Source organism: Dipodomys spectabilis, unplaced genomic scaffold (genome assembly GCF_019054845.1).
Source record: "Dipodomys spectabilis isolate Male_0828 unplaced genomic scaffold, ASM1905484v1 ptg000081l, whole genome shotgun sequence".
Taxonomy (NCBI): domain Eukaryota; kingdom Metazoa; phylum Chordata; class Mammalia; order Rodentia; family Heteromyidae; genus Dipodomys; species Dipodomys spectabilis.
The window spans coordinates 456,141-469,771 of NW_024870758.1; positions in this window are offsets into that span (position 1 = coordinate 456,141).

A 13,631-nucleotide genomic window follows, 5' to 3' on the forward strand; every position below is an offset into this window, starting at 1 on the left:
GATTCTATTATAATAATTTTTTTAAAAACTTGTGACTTTTAAAGAAGAAATATCATCCTGAATCATGGAGAACCATATGCTGATTTTTGTGATAGGCTTCAAGTTGGTTACTAATGCTTCATCCCTTGTGTCAAAAAAATTCTGAGTTGGACATGATTAGTATCATTCTAGTACATTGGCACTGTACAAATTTACCAACAATTCCCAGTGATGAAGCAGACAGAAAATGCTAAGATTCTGGTAGCAGCCCTAATGGCTGGTTTTGTGATGGCAGGGAGGGGAAGCATTTGCTGAACTATTAGACATCATGTTTTTATTTGGGTCCTCTGGGACCTAGTGTTTCCTTTCTTAGCTGAACAGCCTGCCACCAATATATTCCCTTCCAACAAGCATAATACACTAATAATGCTGCAGGTCAAGAATGGCATGTGTTTGAATTAGGTGTGGTCTGTGCTGCCCAAGGTTCCAAACCAAGAATGAATAACAAGGCTAGATTTATGCAGGTATTTGAGTGTTTTTTGGTTTTTGTTTGTTTGTTTGATTGATTGATTGATTTTGCAATTACATCATTTTGCTTTGGGGCAGGGAAAAGGGGAACAAGAAGCTTGTAATAAGAGCCTTGGGACATATTTGATTGGTTCCTGTTGTCACCAAAGAAGGCTCTGTTTGAGTGACTCACCCTGTACCTGTAGGCACTCTCTGACATCCTACATCATCCTGGCTGGTCCTGTCTGACATCTGTCTTTAAACAGAGGCTGCCATTGAGACCTGGTCAGCTGAGAGTCTTGTGATAAGTAACCATGTGTCTCTAGAGCAAAATGAGGTCACTATGTCCCTGGGAGCCTCACCTCTTTGCTTGGAGCAACAATCCAATCTAAGATTCCAGAAGTGGAGCCTTTATCTTGCCAGACTCCATTGAAACTCCCCCTGAGTTATACTGGCTTCAATGTCTCTTTTTGTTCTCTTCCTCTGAGTTTTATGGGCAGTAGGTTGCCCTCCCTGTTGGATATGAGGTGTTGTGGTCTCTCTGGGCCCCAAACCACTCTTGGCCCAGAGACTTATATTTAGCTTTCAGACAGTCCTGGCAGACACTGCCCAAGAGTTGGCTCACAGCCTACTCTACAGGCTTCTGAAAGCACTGGAGCCAACGTAAGGAGAATTTAGAATGTGATGGCTAAATATTGTAGGTTGCGTCCACTCCATTTAAAGGGTAAGAGAACTATTCAAGTCCATGTCAAGTGTACACCTCCACATATAATATATAATCATTTTATGGGTCTATAGCCTTCTGGAGACCTAGATCCACATAGTGTCTGAAATATCTATGGAAGCATCATTATGGTACAGGTTACCTTAATCTAAAGAAGAAGCAGCTGGTTGTCCTTCAATAGGTCAGTCATCATTTATAGCATAAACAGACAGACTCAGTATTGAGATGATGCTTCGTAGACTTGAGATTGTACACTGCCCTACTCCTCCCAACAACCTTGTATGAATTAAATATGGAAAAATATGGTGGTTCCCCTTTGCACATATGAAAACATAGGACAAGAGAACATTAGTGGTTTATTCAAAGTCACCAAGCTAGGAACTCACATAGGTAGGATTTGAACCTGTTCTCCCCTGTCATCTGATACTAGCTTTCCTAGAGGTGTTGAGTATATATTTTTTGCATGTATAAAGGAAAACAGACACAATTATATTAACAACCCAAGGCACTGAGCCTTTATTTCCCCAAAGTCACCAATTTACTCAATCTGCCCTTCCAAGAAAAACCCAGGAAAGAAAAATGATTATTCAGACAAGAGAGACTCAAAATAACTAATGAATTGAAAATCTAGAAAAAAATTAAACCTGACACAGAGAACAAATAATCTTTAAGTAAGTAAAACGTGAAAATATATTTCATCCAAAGGAGATGCCAATATTTCTCCCCTAAAGATATCTGTCATTTGTATCCCAAAATCCAACTTCCTGAGCTTATGGTTCACATATTGATCTTAATCCCTTGTCACAAGTTAAATTCCATCATTCACATACAGACTCAGGGCCCTACAGAGAATTAAGGTCCCATAGCAAAAGGACATTGTCTTGACCCATTTTAGATGAAGGAAGAATGGAGCCCATAGGCTTGATGGCACAGAGAGCAAGCAGTAGAGGTGGTAATAAGGCTGATGACAATAGCAAAGGGTCTATGATGCTCTCAGAAGGGTGGCACTGGGAAATTTGTCCAGCTGAGCCAATAAGGATCCTACAGTTGATCCATTGAGCACAACTGGTGTGCAAGATGATTCTCTTTGCTTTAAGTTGTCTGCATTCATTTTAATATATATTAGTAAAAACATCACCAGCACAGCAAGCTATCATTTCTCAAATTAAAAAAATGATTAAAAACAAGGTTAGCTGGATGCTGGTGGCTCTCACCTGATATCCTAGCTACTCCGAAGGCTGAGATCTGAGGATTGTGGCTCAAAGCCAGCCCAGACAGGAAGAGATCACAGAGGCACCACATTGATCAGACACAAAGTGGGAAGAAGGGGAGAACAGTTATGCAGCACTCTTCTAAAGCCAGCTGTGGCTCAGGTGGTAGAACACAAGCTTTGACCCAAAAACATAAGGAATAAAGCCCAGGACCTGACCTGTGTTCATGCCCCAGTATCAGCGCACGCACGCACGCGCGCGCACACACACACACACACAGATTAGGGTTTTTTAATGATTTGATTTAAAATTAATTTGATGAAAATGTTAAGTTATAAGGGGTCCTCAGCCTCAGACATGGAAAAAAAAGTACAGGAAACATCCAACTGACGAAAGGCTTGAGAACCCTCATTTAGATCCTTACATTTTGTTTTTCAGCAAACTTTAAGCATCTCCTTTGTGTCAAGTACCATCTACGGTGCTAGGGTAATAGCTCTGGAGGCATTTACTGTTGAAAGGTAGGGGGAAATCATTAGAAAAGAACTTGCCACTGTAGGTGAGTCAGGCAGATGCAAGGAACTTAGGCAGGCCCAGAAGACTTAGAGCAACTGCCTCCTAGAGAAAACACAGAAACTGAGTCTCTCAGAGCAGCACAGGAACTAGACACACAAAGAAGGTGTCCCAAGCAGAATATAGCTGCATCAAGCCTAAGAAGCATCTGAAAACAGCCATGGCTCATAGCCTCCTTGACTGCTATGAGCATCAACTCTATGAAGTGTGATTGACAGGTATGACAGATGAACAGGAAGGTAAAGCAGAACTTCACCTACCAGCCGTGGGACTAGGCCCAGCATATTTTAAGGCACACAGGAATTCTCCTCAGTGCATTCCATTCTACATCCTCACATTGCTCTGACTTTGAACTTGAACTGTGGTAGTCCTCAGGCCTGACTTCCAGATATCCTGAACCCTGCTCCTGGTGTTCCCAGAGTCACCAGTTAAAGCTCGCATGTGTAAGTATTCAGCCTTTCATTCTTCACCTTGCATTACACTACAGAACGGACAGCCCTCCTCACTGTGCCTCAGAGATCAGGGGGCAATTCCCTTCTTTCGTACCTCCCAAAGACAGTGTGCATCTGACCCACAAAGCAAAAAAAAAAAAAAAAAGAAACAGACTTGAATAACCAGTGGTTGATTTTCCTTTTCTAAAACAAGTGCCCTTCATTTCAGAACCCCTCGGGAACTTGCAAAAATGAAAAAAAAAAAAAGTGCAATTAATTAGAACACTTACAATCTAGCAGCCACATTCAAAACAACAGCCAACTATAAAAGACCTGTCACCACTGCCTCCAACTCTTCCAGCGAGCACTGCAAGCCTCAAGAGATGGGCTGCAGACAGCACCCCAAAGGCCAATAAAGGACCACATGCTGCCAAGGGATGCTGGAGGGAACAAGAAGCAGATATGGGCTGGCTCATGTGGCAATGCTATAATTGAATACCTTTAATGGGCACCCAGATAAATGCTTCTAAAATTTTACAATCATGCCTTTCTCTCCACAACTTTTCTGCATTTCTCCAATCCCTAAAAGGGGAAGAAAAAGAAAATAATCACGTAATAATAAAAATATTAATGCACTCATTCACAGACCTGTCCATCTCTTTTGTTTTCGGGGAGAAGGATTTCAAACAGTCCCTGGCACAATAAGAAATGCACAATTGGAGCTGGGAATGTGGCTTAGTGGTAGAGTGCTAGCATGAATGAAACTCTAGGTTCAGTTCCTCAGTACCACAAAAACAGAAAAAGCCAGAAGTGACACTGTGGCTCAAGTGGTAGCATGCTAGCCTTGAACAAAAAGAAGCTCAGGGACAGTGCCCAGGCTCTGATTTCAAGTTCCAGGACTGGCAAAAAACAAAAAAAGAAAAGAAAAAGAAAAGAAATGCGCAATTGATGAGTTACATATGGATGCACAAAGTCATAAAAATACATGGGATCCAGTCCTGAAATGAGGACTTTCCTGTAGATTATGAGAGGAGGCATTTAAATGAAGATCTCTTCCTATCTTGCATAGCTTTGTGTAAAGGTCATAGTTACCTATGTCTTAGCATCTTCTTCATCATTTCTCAGAGTTTTCATTCCACAACCCCGGGGTCAGTGATGTAAGGGAAGATGATTTCCTTTACACAGATGAAGGAACAAAGGCCTAGAGAAGTTGTGCTCTGAGAAGTGAATGAATGGTTGAAAAGACTCCAGGACTCCTTACTGCTTCCTCTTACACTTTATTTCTTATAGCAAGCATGCCTCCATCTCTGCTTCTCAGCAGGTGAAGACACCACACACTGATATCCTAAATAGAAACCACCCCCAAAATAAATCATTTGAAAAAAATTACCCTGAATTTTCTTTGCATTTTTTATTAATAAGTTTTTTTAATTCTGAAAATACCATACAGAGGGGTTACAATTGCATGAGCAAGGTAATGAGTACATTTCTTATCAAGCATTGTTGCCTCCTCCTTTGTTTCCCCTTTTCATCCCTTCCCATCTCCCTCCCCCGCCCCCCACACCAAAGTTGTAAAGTTTTTCGACATAAGGACTTGTACATATCATTGTTGCAATGGGTCCACCTGTATCCCTATTTAAACAATTTGTTTTTTCCCTTCCCCTCCCCAAATTACACCAACAGCAAATACAGTGAAAACAGGGGTTATACCATGGGGGAGGGACATACAAAGCAACAAAGAAATCATCTTAGAAACAATAGCAAGAAAGAAAAACCATTTGAGTCCTTATCTTGGGGTTCATTTCCCCTAAAAGCAACTTATCTGACTGTTTCTGCTTGTCTCAGACATATACTAGTCATTGCAAATAAGGGAAACCATGGGACCTGTTGGGCCTGGCTTACCTCACTTAATATAATTTTTTCCAAGTCTTGTCACTAAAGAAAATCTGTTTTCAGAGTCACTGAGCAGGCAATGACTCAACCTGGAATGTGTACTCCTATATGGAGGTATTTTGATACTAAAATGGAAAGAAAAACAAACTCCATGGAGACTTCCCCACAATGAGCAAGATGCTGGTGAAGCTGATGGGAAGTTGGCATCCTCAATGAAATGGGAAACACGAAGAGGCAGGGGACAAATGGGCTCAGGAAGAATGAGGGAAGGGATTGCTCTGATCAAGAAACGCTGGAGCTGGGTGCCAGTAACTCATGTCTATAATCTTAGCTACTCAGGAGGCTGAGATCTGAGGATGCCGGTTCAAAGCCAGCCCAGGCAAGAAGCTCTGTGAGGCTATTATCTCCATTAAAACCACCAGAAAACCAGAAGTGGTGCTGTGGCTCAAGTGGTAGAGCACTTCCCTTGAGCTGAAGAGCAAGAAAGAAAGAAAAGAAAGAAAAGAAAGAAAGAAAGAAAGAAAGAAAGAAAGAAAGGAAGGAAGGAAGGAAGGAAGGAAGGAAGGAAGGAAGGAAGGAAGGAAGGAAGGAAGGAAGGAAGGAAGGAAGGAAGGAAGGAAGGAAGGAGAAAGAAAGAAAGAGAAAGAAAGCAAGAAAGAAAGAAAGAAAGAAAGGAAGGGAGGGAAAGAAAGAAAGAAGGAAAGAAAGAAAGAAAGAAAGAAAGAAAGAAAGAAAGAAAGAAAGAAAGAAAGAAAGAAAGAAAGAAAGAAAGAAAGAAAGGAGGGAAGGAAGGAAGGAAGGAGAAAGAAAGAAAGAGAAAGAAAGAAAGAAAGAAAAGAAAAGAAAAGAAAAGAAACACTGGACAGTTAAATGGATATCTTAAATTATAACTTCTTTGTTCAACTTCTTGAAGGTCAGAAAAATAAATAAATTTGATCAAGAAGAATAAAAAAGAAAAAGAAAGAGGCAGAAGCAGCAGTTGGGTGCCAGTAGCTCACACATGTAATCCTAGCTACTCAGAGGCTGAGCTCTGAAGACTGTGATTCAAATCCAACACAGACCGGAAAACCCATGAGACTTATCTCCAATTAACTACTAAAAAGCCAGGAGTCAAGCTGTGGCTCAAGTGGTAGAGCACTAGCCTTGAGCATTAAAACTCAGGACAGTGCCCCCAAGACCCTGAGTTCAAGCCCCAGACAGGGGAGATAGTTTCTAATTACCACCCTAAAACTAGAGTCTAACCTCAGGGACTCAAAACTCACCAGACATTTTTTTCCCATTTATACTTCCTCTCATCACTGAATCTTTGAGGGTGCTCTGTTTCACACGACAGCAACTTTCCCTAAAATGCCATTCTTCTGGCCCTCACCAAACCATACCTCTTTCTTCCATTTTACCAAATTTAAAATCCACTCATCCTACCAGGCACTGGTGGCTCATTAGCTATTCAGGAGGCTGAGATCTGAGGATTGCAGTTCAAAGCCAGCATGGGTAGGAAAAGCCATGAGAGACTCTTATCTCACACAAACTACCAGAAAACCAGAAGTAGCACTGTGGCTCAAGCGGTAGAGCGCTAGACTTGAACTAAAGAGCTGAGGGGCAGTGCTCTGGTTCAGAGTTCAGGCCCCATGACTGACCAAAAAAAAAAAAAAAATCCATTCATCCTATTAAGAGTTTCTACATTACAGAAGGTAATAAATAACAAGTATATGCTATGCTTTGCCCTCAATTAATGGATAATTTCCTCTATATATCTTACCAAATCCTTAAAAAAAATTTTATTGTAAAGGTAATGTACAGAGGAGTTACTCAGGTAATAAGTACATTTCCTTTTGAACAGTGTCACCGACTCCCTCATTCTCTCCTAGTTTTTCCCTTTCTGACTTCCCTCCCATCCCCCTCCCCCCAAGTTGTATAGTTCATTTCCAACATAGTATCTGGTGGGTTTCACTACTGAATTGGTTCACCCTTTGTCCCACCTTTTGGATGGTGATGTTGTATTTCCCTTATTAGACTATAAACTCTTAAGGAAGAAATCAGATTATTCCTTTGCTTACCTTATTTTCTCGTTACTTTAAAATAGTTAATTTATTTGGAGACACTGTTGATGCATTCTCTCTGTCTGTCTGTCCCTCTTTCTCTCTTTCTCTTTCTCTCTCTCTTTCCCTCCCTTCCTCCTCCCCTGCTTCCCTCTTCTACCTGGTAATCATCAAAATCACAGTTCAATAGATTAGTGTCATATATTCAATATGACAAATGTAGTAAAAAAAAAGAATAAGAATTCAATTATACTTTCCATTTTAAAGCTTTTATTAGAAGAGATTGGTTGGACATATTAATGGAGTTCAGTATGATACACTTTCATCCATTTTCTATTTTAAACATTACTTTTGTAGATAGCATCTCCTCTTACACAAATTCCAGGTGCTGTGTCTGACTAAATTCTCTATATCTAAAATGGAAACCATGAGAAAAGTCTCTTTAATTGCTTAATTCCTTTCAGCTATTTAGGTATTAATCTAATCCACACCATTTTGTTGGATTCACTTACTGGCTATTTAAAAAAAAAAATAAGTTCAAGTTTCCATTTGCCCAGGTGGCAAGATTATATTTCAGGCACAGAGAAGCTGAGGAGGAGGAAAATGATTGCCATTTCATTAAGGGTTCTAAAGCAGCAACTTCTCTTTCAGAGGAATTTCATCAATTTTCTGCTTGTGGGCTAATCATCTTACTGGGAATTAAGAAAACACAGAAATGGTTTAAATTGTTCCATCCACCAACTGTTTCTAAAAGTTCTTAATTTAATCCTAGGAGGTACCTTTTCACACCAAGTAATCCTATTGAGAAACTTCTTTGTGTATTTTGTAAGCTGTTCTCATTCTATAAACCAACAATGAAGCTAAAACTGTGCCGGCAGCGCCATCTACTGGTGGCTGTTAGTGGACCAGGAGCCTTGAATCCGCTGGCTGGTCTGCAGCTGGGCCCGGATACAAAAGGAATAATACGTGGAGATACATCATATTGTTAGGCTCTGTAATAAGAAAATTCTTAATGACAAGAGGCTTTCCTCTCTGGCTGGAGATGAGCCCTAAAGGAGTAGGTTAAGAGTCTCTGTGGTTTAAAAATCCAAATAGAAGTTGAGGGAAGAAACCACAGGCCTCCTCTCTACCTCTTCAGATGGGAGAGGGCTGATGCCAGGTGCAATGGATGGAGCCGGCCAACCCTGATTAACAACTCGTTATGTGCTCGGAGGGAGAGTGAAGAAAAAAAAGTGTCATCCTTGCCCTCATAGCCTTCCTAAGGTCAGAAACAAGTTAGTGATGAGGAAGGGGGCTTACTTTAGATACACATTAGGAAATCTGGAGGAGGGAATCAGGGTAGAAAGGAAACTTGAGCTGTATATGTCACACCACCACCAACTGACTGCAGCTTGCTCAGTCAGTTAGGAACTGAGTCCCTCCTTAGGAGATTATTACAGCAAAGGGTGATCTTGGTTATTACTCAGCACAATGCTGGGCACATGGTTAGTGTCCTGCAGTAACCTCTGTTCTGAAGAAAATATGGGGGCATTTTGTGTCAATATGGGAGAGCTGGGCGCTAAGGATCCTTGTCTTGGGTCTGACCTGTGGCCATGGCATGGCAGGGGCAGGGGGGGAGGGCTTCCAGCAAGTGAAGAAAAATGCAACTATTATTTGGTGAGAAGAACAGCTTCATAAGAAGGTGAACTACCTAGCCTGCTGCATGCCCAGCTGTATATGTATAGGTTCCTATAACAGAAGATCCTGAGAAACACTACAAAGGCAGGCCAAGTATTGTCACCTGCTTTCATACAAGGGATGTTCTCTCCCCAGGTGGAGTCTTCTCTCCATACCCAGCAACAGGACGTCATATCACCACATGACAGTTGTCAGCTAGTTTCATGTTCGTCTCATTGAGGACTTTCCAAATAATAGAAATGTAGAATTAACATTTACAAAAGTATTCATGCATGCACTTACACATATTAATATGCATTACATTGGTATAAATGCTTCCAAACACACACACATACAATCGCGCTCTGTATCCATAGCTTCCCTGCAAGCAATCCCCCCTCAGATACCAAGGATCACACACATGCACACACATACACACATGTGAACATACACACACACACATACACACCCTTTTAAAATAATTTTTGTCTTAACTCAGAACTGTGATTCTAGTAATAACAGTTCTGAGTGTTTGGAGCATATTGTTTAAGATAAAGTGGACCTTAAAAACCTATTTAACACTTGGCTACTCTCTACAAATCTAGAGACCACTCAGTTACATTTACAGTAATCAAATCAACTATGCCATTAACATGTGCATCTATCAGAGGCCCATTTTCCAGGAAATACTGTTCATCATGCTTTCTGAAAAGGCCAGTCTAATAAGACTTGAGCTTTGGTGAGATCTGAGCTTCCTTCACTTCAGCATCCTTTTTCTTGTTTCCTCTCAGATTGGATTTGTCCTCGCTGGACATCATCATTTCTCACCATATCCCCTCTTCCTGGCCTAGGAGACCTGTCTCTACATCTGCCCCCAAACCTTGCTTGTTATCTGGCTTTCAGGTGGGTTTGGCTAATAGAAGCAGTAGAAGGGAGTAGGATTAGAGTGACTGCCCTTTGCCTGTCCCCAGCAGAGGGACTGTACACAATCACTTCATCCTGTGGTTGTGTAGACACAGGCTTCCCTGTCCCTGTGTTGTGCCAAGTATTCTCAGTCTCAGTCCCCCAGACCTCCTAGACTTTGTCCTGCATTTCTGCCTGAAGCTTCCCTATTTCCTGCTTATCCTTTAGGTAGCCTTTTGTCACATTCTCATCCATTGGTGACATCTTTTCTTTTGAGGGCCTGATTTCTGGGGCCTGTTCATTGGCTCACATAAAAATCTAAGGGAAATGAGCTCTGTCTGAAGCCCACTGCCCCCAAACCTGTTTTGTGCAATTTGGGGTTTTCTGCCCACACCTGTCACAGTAGATGGGCTCATGTGTGGTCACCTAACTAAGCACATCCCATTATAGGTTTGCTGGCATCCTGAGAGCACGGGTGCTTCCAGCAGATGAGCTCAGTCAATGAAACACTAAGGAATCAAGAGTGGGCAGGTGAAGCCAACAGGGCTGCAGCCATAGCAACAAGCCTGTGGGCCTCAGGAGACAGTCTTGCTTCTCTAGAAGGGAGTACGCAGTTTTCTGTGCAAATAACTGTTGAGAGACAGCTACAGAAAAGCAAATTCAGAGAGGCAAAATGTTCAGAGAGAAAAGGCTCTTTCCTAATGCACAGACACAAATATACATAAGTGTACATATGTGTACATATACATATGCATATATACATATATAGTAATCATAGAAAGTTAAAATAAAGGATAGTAAGAAGTAGGGTAATTACAGAGAAATTGTGTCTTTATAAAGTGCTGATAAAGTGGAAAGGGAAAAATAATAAGTTGACACTGAGGAAGTTAGAATTCTCTATCTTAGCCAAATGATCACTCCTCCACAAAGCCCAGCCAGAAACTGTCTCTGAACAGCTCCAACAAGATCCCACACGATCAAGGGATGCATACAACACAGCACTTGATCTGAACAGAGTGGGTCTCTGCTTCTTGACAAGAAAGAACCTTTTAGTCATAATGAAGTCCATCATTTATTGTTAATCATTTAACACCTACTTATTGAATATCTACTAGGTGCCCGGCACTGAAAATAGACGTGAGCAAAGTAGGACATAGTTTCTGTCCTCCAGAGACTTCCAACTTGTGACACACAAATTATGAGGGATGAAGTAAATGCCCTTGACAGAACAGAAGTGAAATCAAAGAACAAAAGAGCACCTCAGCGTTAGGAAAGGGAGATAGATAGATAGATAGATAGATAGATAGATAGATAGATAGATAGATAGATAGATAGATAGATGACTGATAGATAAATAGATGATACCTAAATTGATTGATTGATTGATCCATAGATATTATCACACACATGATCAACACAAGTGTCATCACCTCCACAAATTATCCTGGCTATGGCCCCTGATCTAAAGCACCTGAAGGTTTCCACAGATTTCTGCTTAGCCCACATCACAATACCTCAGCCTAGTGTGAGGAAACATTAGAAAACATCAAAAGACATTCTATGGAAGGAACTCCTAAAGGGAGTAAAAAGGGTGAATTTGATCAATGTATAGTAGATGTATATATGGCACATGTATGTTCTATGCAAATGCTATGCCATTTTACATTTTATATTTAATTATCTGCAGAATTTGGTATCACTGGGGTTCTGGAAACCAATCCTCAAGCATGGCTAGGGGATTTTGTTCTATGCAGACATAGAACACAACCTGCTTCTACAATCCATGAGCTTTCCAGTGTATCATACTGTCTTCCAAAAACTATTGAGTTTGACTTCCAATTTTTCTATTATTTCTATAGTTTCATCATTTCACTCAAAGATGAGATTTATCTGTAGTAAGAAGTTATCCTCAGCAATGACACCATCTTTGGAAAATATCATGCCGCTAAACAAACCTATTAAATGACAGCACATCACATAGGTAAACCCAGTAAGTTTCCATTTCTGTCCAAATCCACTGTCTGATGATATCTAAGAAATAAAAACACAACTATCAGTGGCTGTAACATAGTAGTGCTGGTTCTGACTCAAAGGTCTGTATCTGTTAATTTAAAAAACTATTTCAAGGAGCAATGAATGCTTTTGAAAAATCTGAGAAACTGGAAAAGAAATTCTAGGCAACAAATGTCTATTCAGGAAGTGTGTACAAAGTACTGATAGGTAGCTTAGATTTGGTGCCCCGAACAGAGAAAGGAATAAAAGGAAAATCTCTTGCTTGCTTTGGGCTTATGGTGGGCTATGAAAGTTTAATTGAGACACTAGTGAGCTGTGTGAAAAAGGTAAAGATTATAAAATGGAAGCTTAAGTGAACAGACATCACCCACAAGAGAAATAAAAGCAACTTTCTGTACAGACTTACTTTCAGAACTTTTGATTTTCTTCCAAGATGAGAAAGTTTTTGCTGTCATTCCTTGCTTGTAAGTGGCCATGCAGAATTTCTATTAAATACAAGTGTCTCTTTCTACATTATTTATTCATAGAATCTAATACTGAGATGTGCTTGATTGCTGGGAATTTCCTTTAACTCATTTTCTGTTAAATATTTTCCAACAAATGAAAGTGCTTTACTACTTGATTAAAAGACATACATGTGCGCTGAATTATGGTTCAGCTAAACTATTTCATCTTTGACCCACAGAATAAGAATAAACATTAAGGGATACTAAATACCATGTGATGATTTTAAGTATTCAACAAAAAATTTTGGCTGGCAAAACAAATCATGGTTGGCATGAAGTCACTTTAAATAACACCTAAAAAGGAGAAAACAGAAAAAGATAAAGATTATTCTATGGTCAGAATAAACAATAAGATAAGTATAATGTAATATAAACAAATATTAGTAAGTAAATAAATAATATTACCTAATTTAATAATAAAATAATTATTGTTTAATTCTTTTGCAGTGACTCAATTGGCTTTTTAAATTATTTAATTATCATTTAATAACTCAATGATAAATATATAAGTAAATATTAAATATGATAAACATTAGCAAACACTATGTGCAATAGCATAATACTAAGAAAAATTTGTTAGCATTTAATTAACAATTACTATGTGTGAACTAACTTGACCATCAGAGAAAACTTGTAAGGTAGGATTACTATAACATCTTTTTTTCCCCCAGTTGCAGGGCTTGAACCCAGGGCCTGGATGCTGTCCCTGAGCCTCTTTGTGTTCAAGGCTAGTGCTCTATCACTTGAGCCAGAGTGCCACTTATTGTTTTTGAGTGATGAATTGGAGATAAGAGTCTCATGGGGACTTCTCTGCCAGGCCTGGCTTTGAACCGGTATCCTCAGATCTCAGCTCCTGATGGTTGAGCACGTGCCCAGCTTTATCACCTCCATTTTATAGATGGAGAAGCCTGGGCACAGAAAGGCTGAGTAAATTGTTCATATTCCCAAAGAGAGCAAATATCAGAGCTGATGTTTCTAATCACATTTCAGCTGCCTGAAAATAGTTCATGAGTATTTTTGGAGTCCTATGATTTGAGTATCTGCTAGACTGTATTAGTCCATTTTTTGCTGTAGTAACATACAATACAGGAGTTCTGGAAAGCAGTGTCTTATAATGAACGTTTATTGCTTGCCCACTTTGCATAAGGACTGTGAGTTTACTTTGGCTTTGATCAGCTTTTCTGGACTCAGCTTGGCTT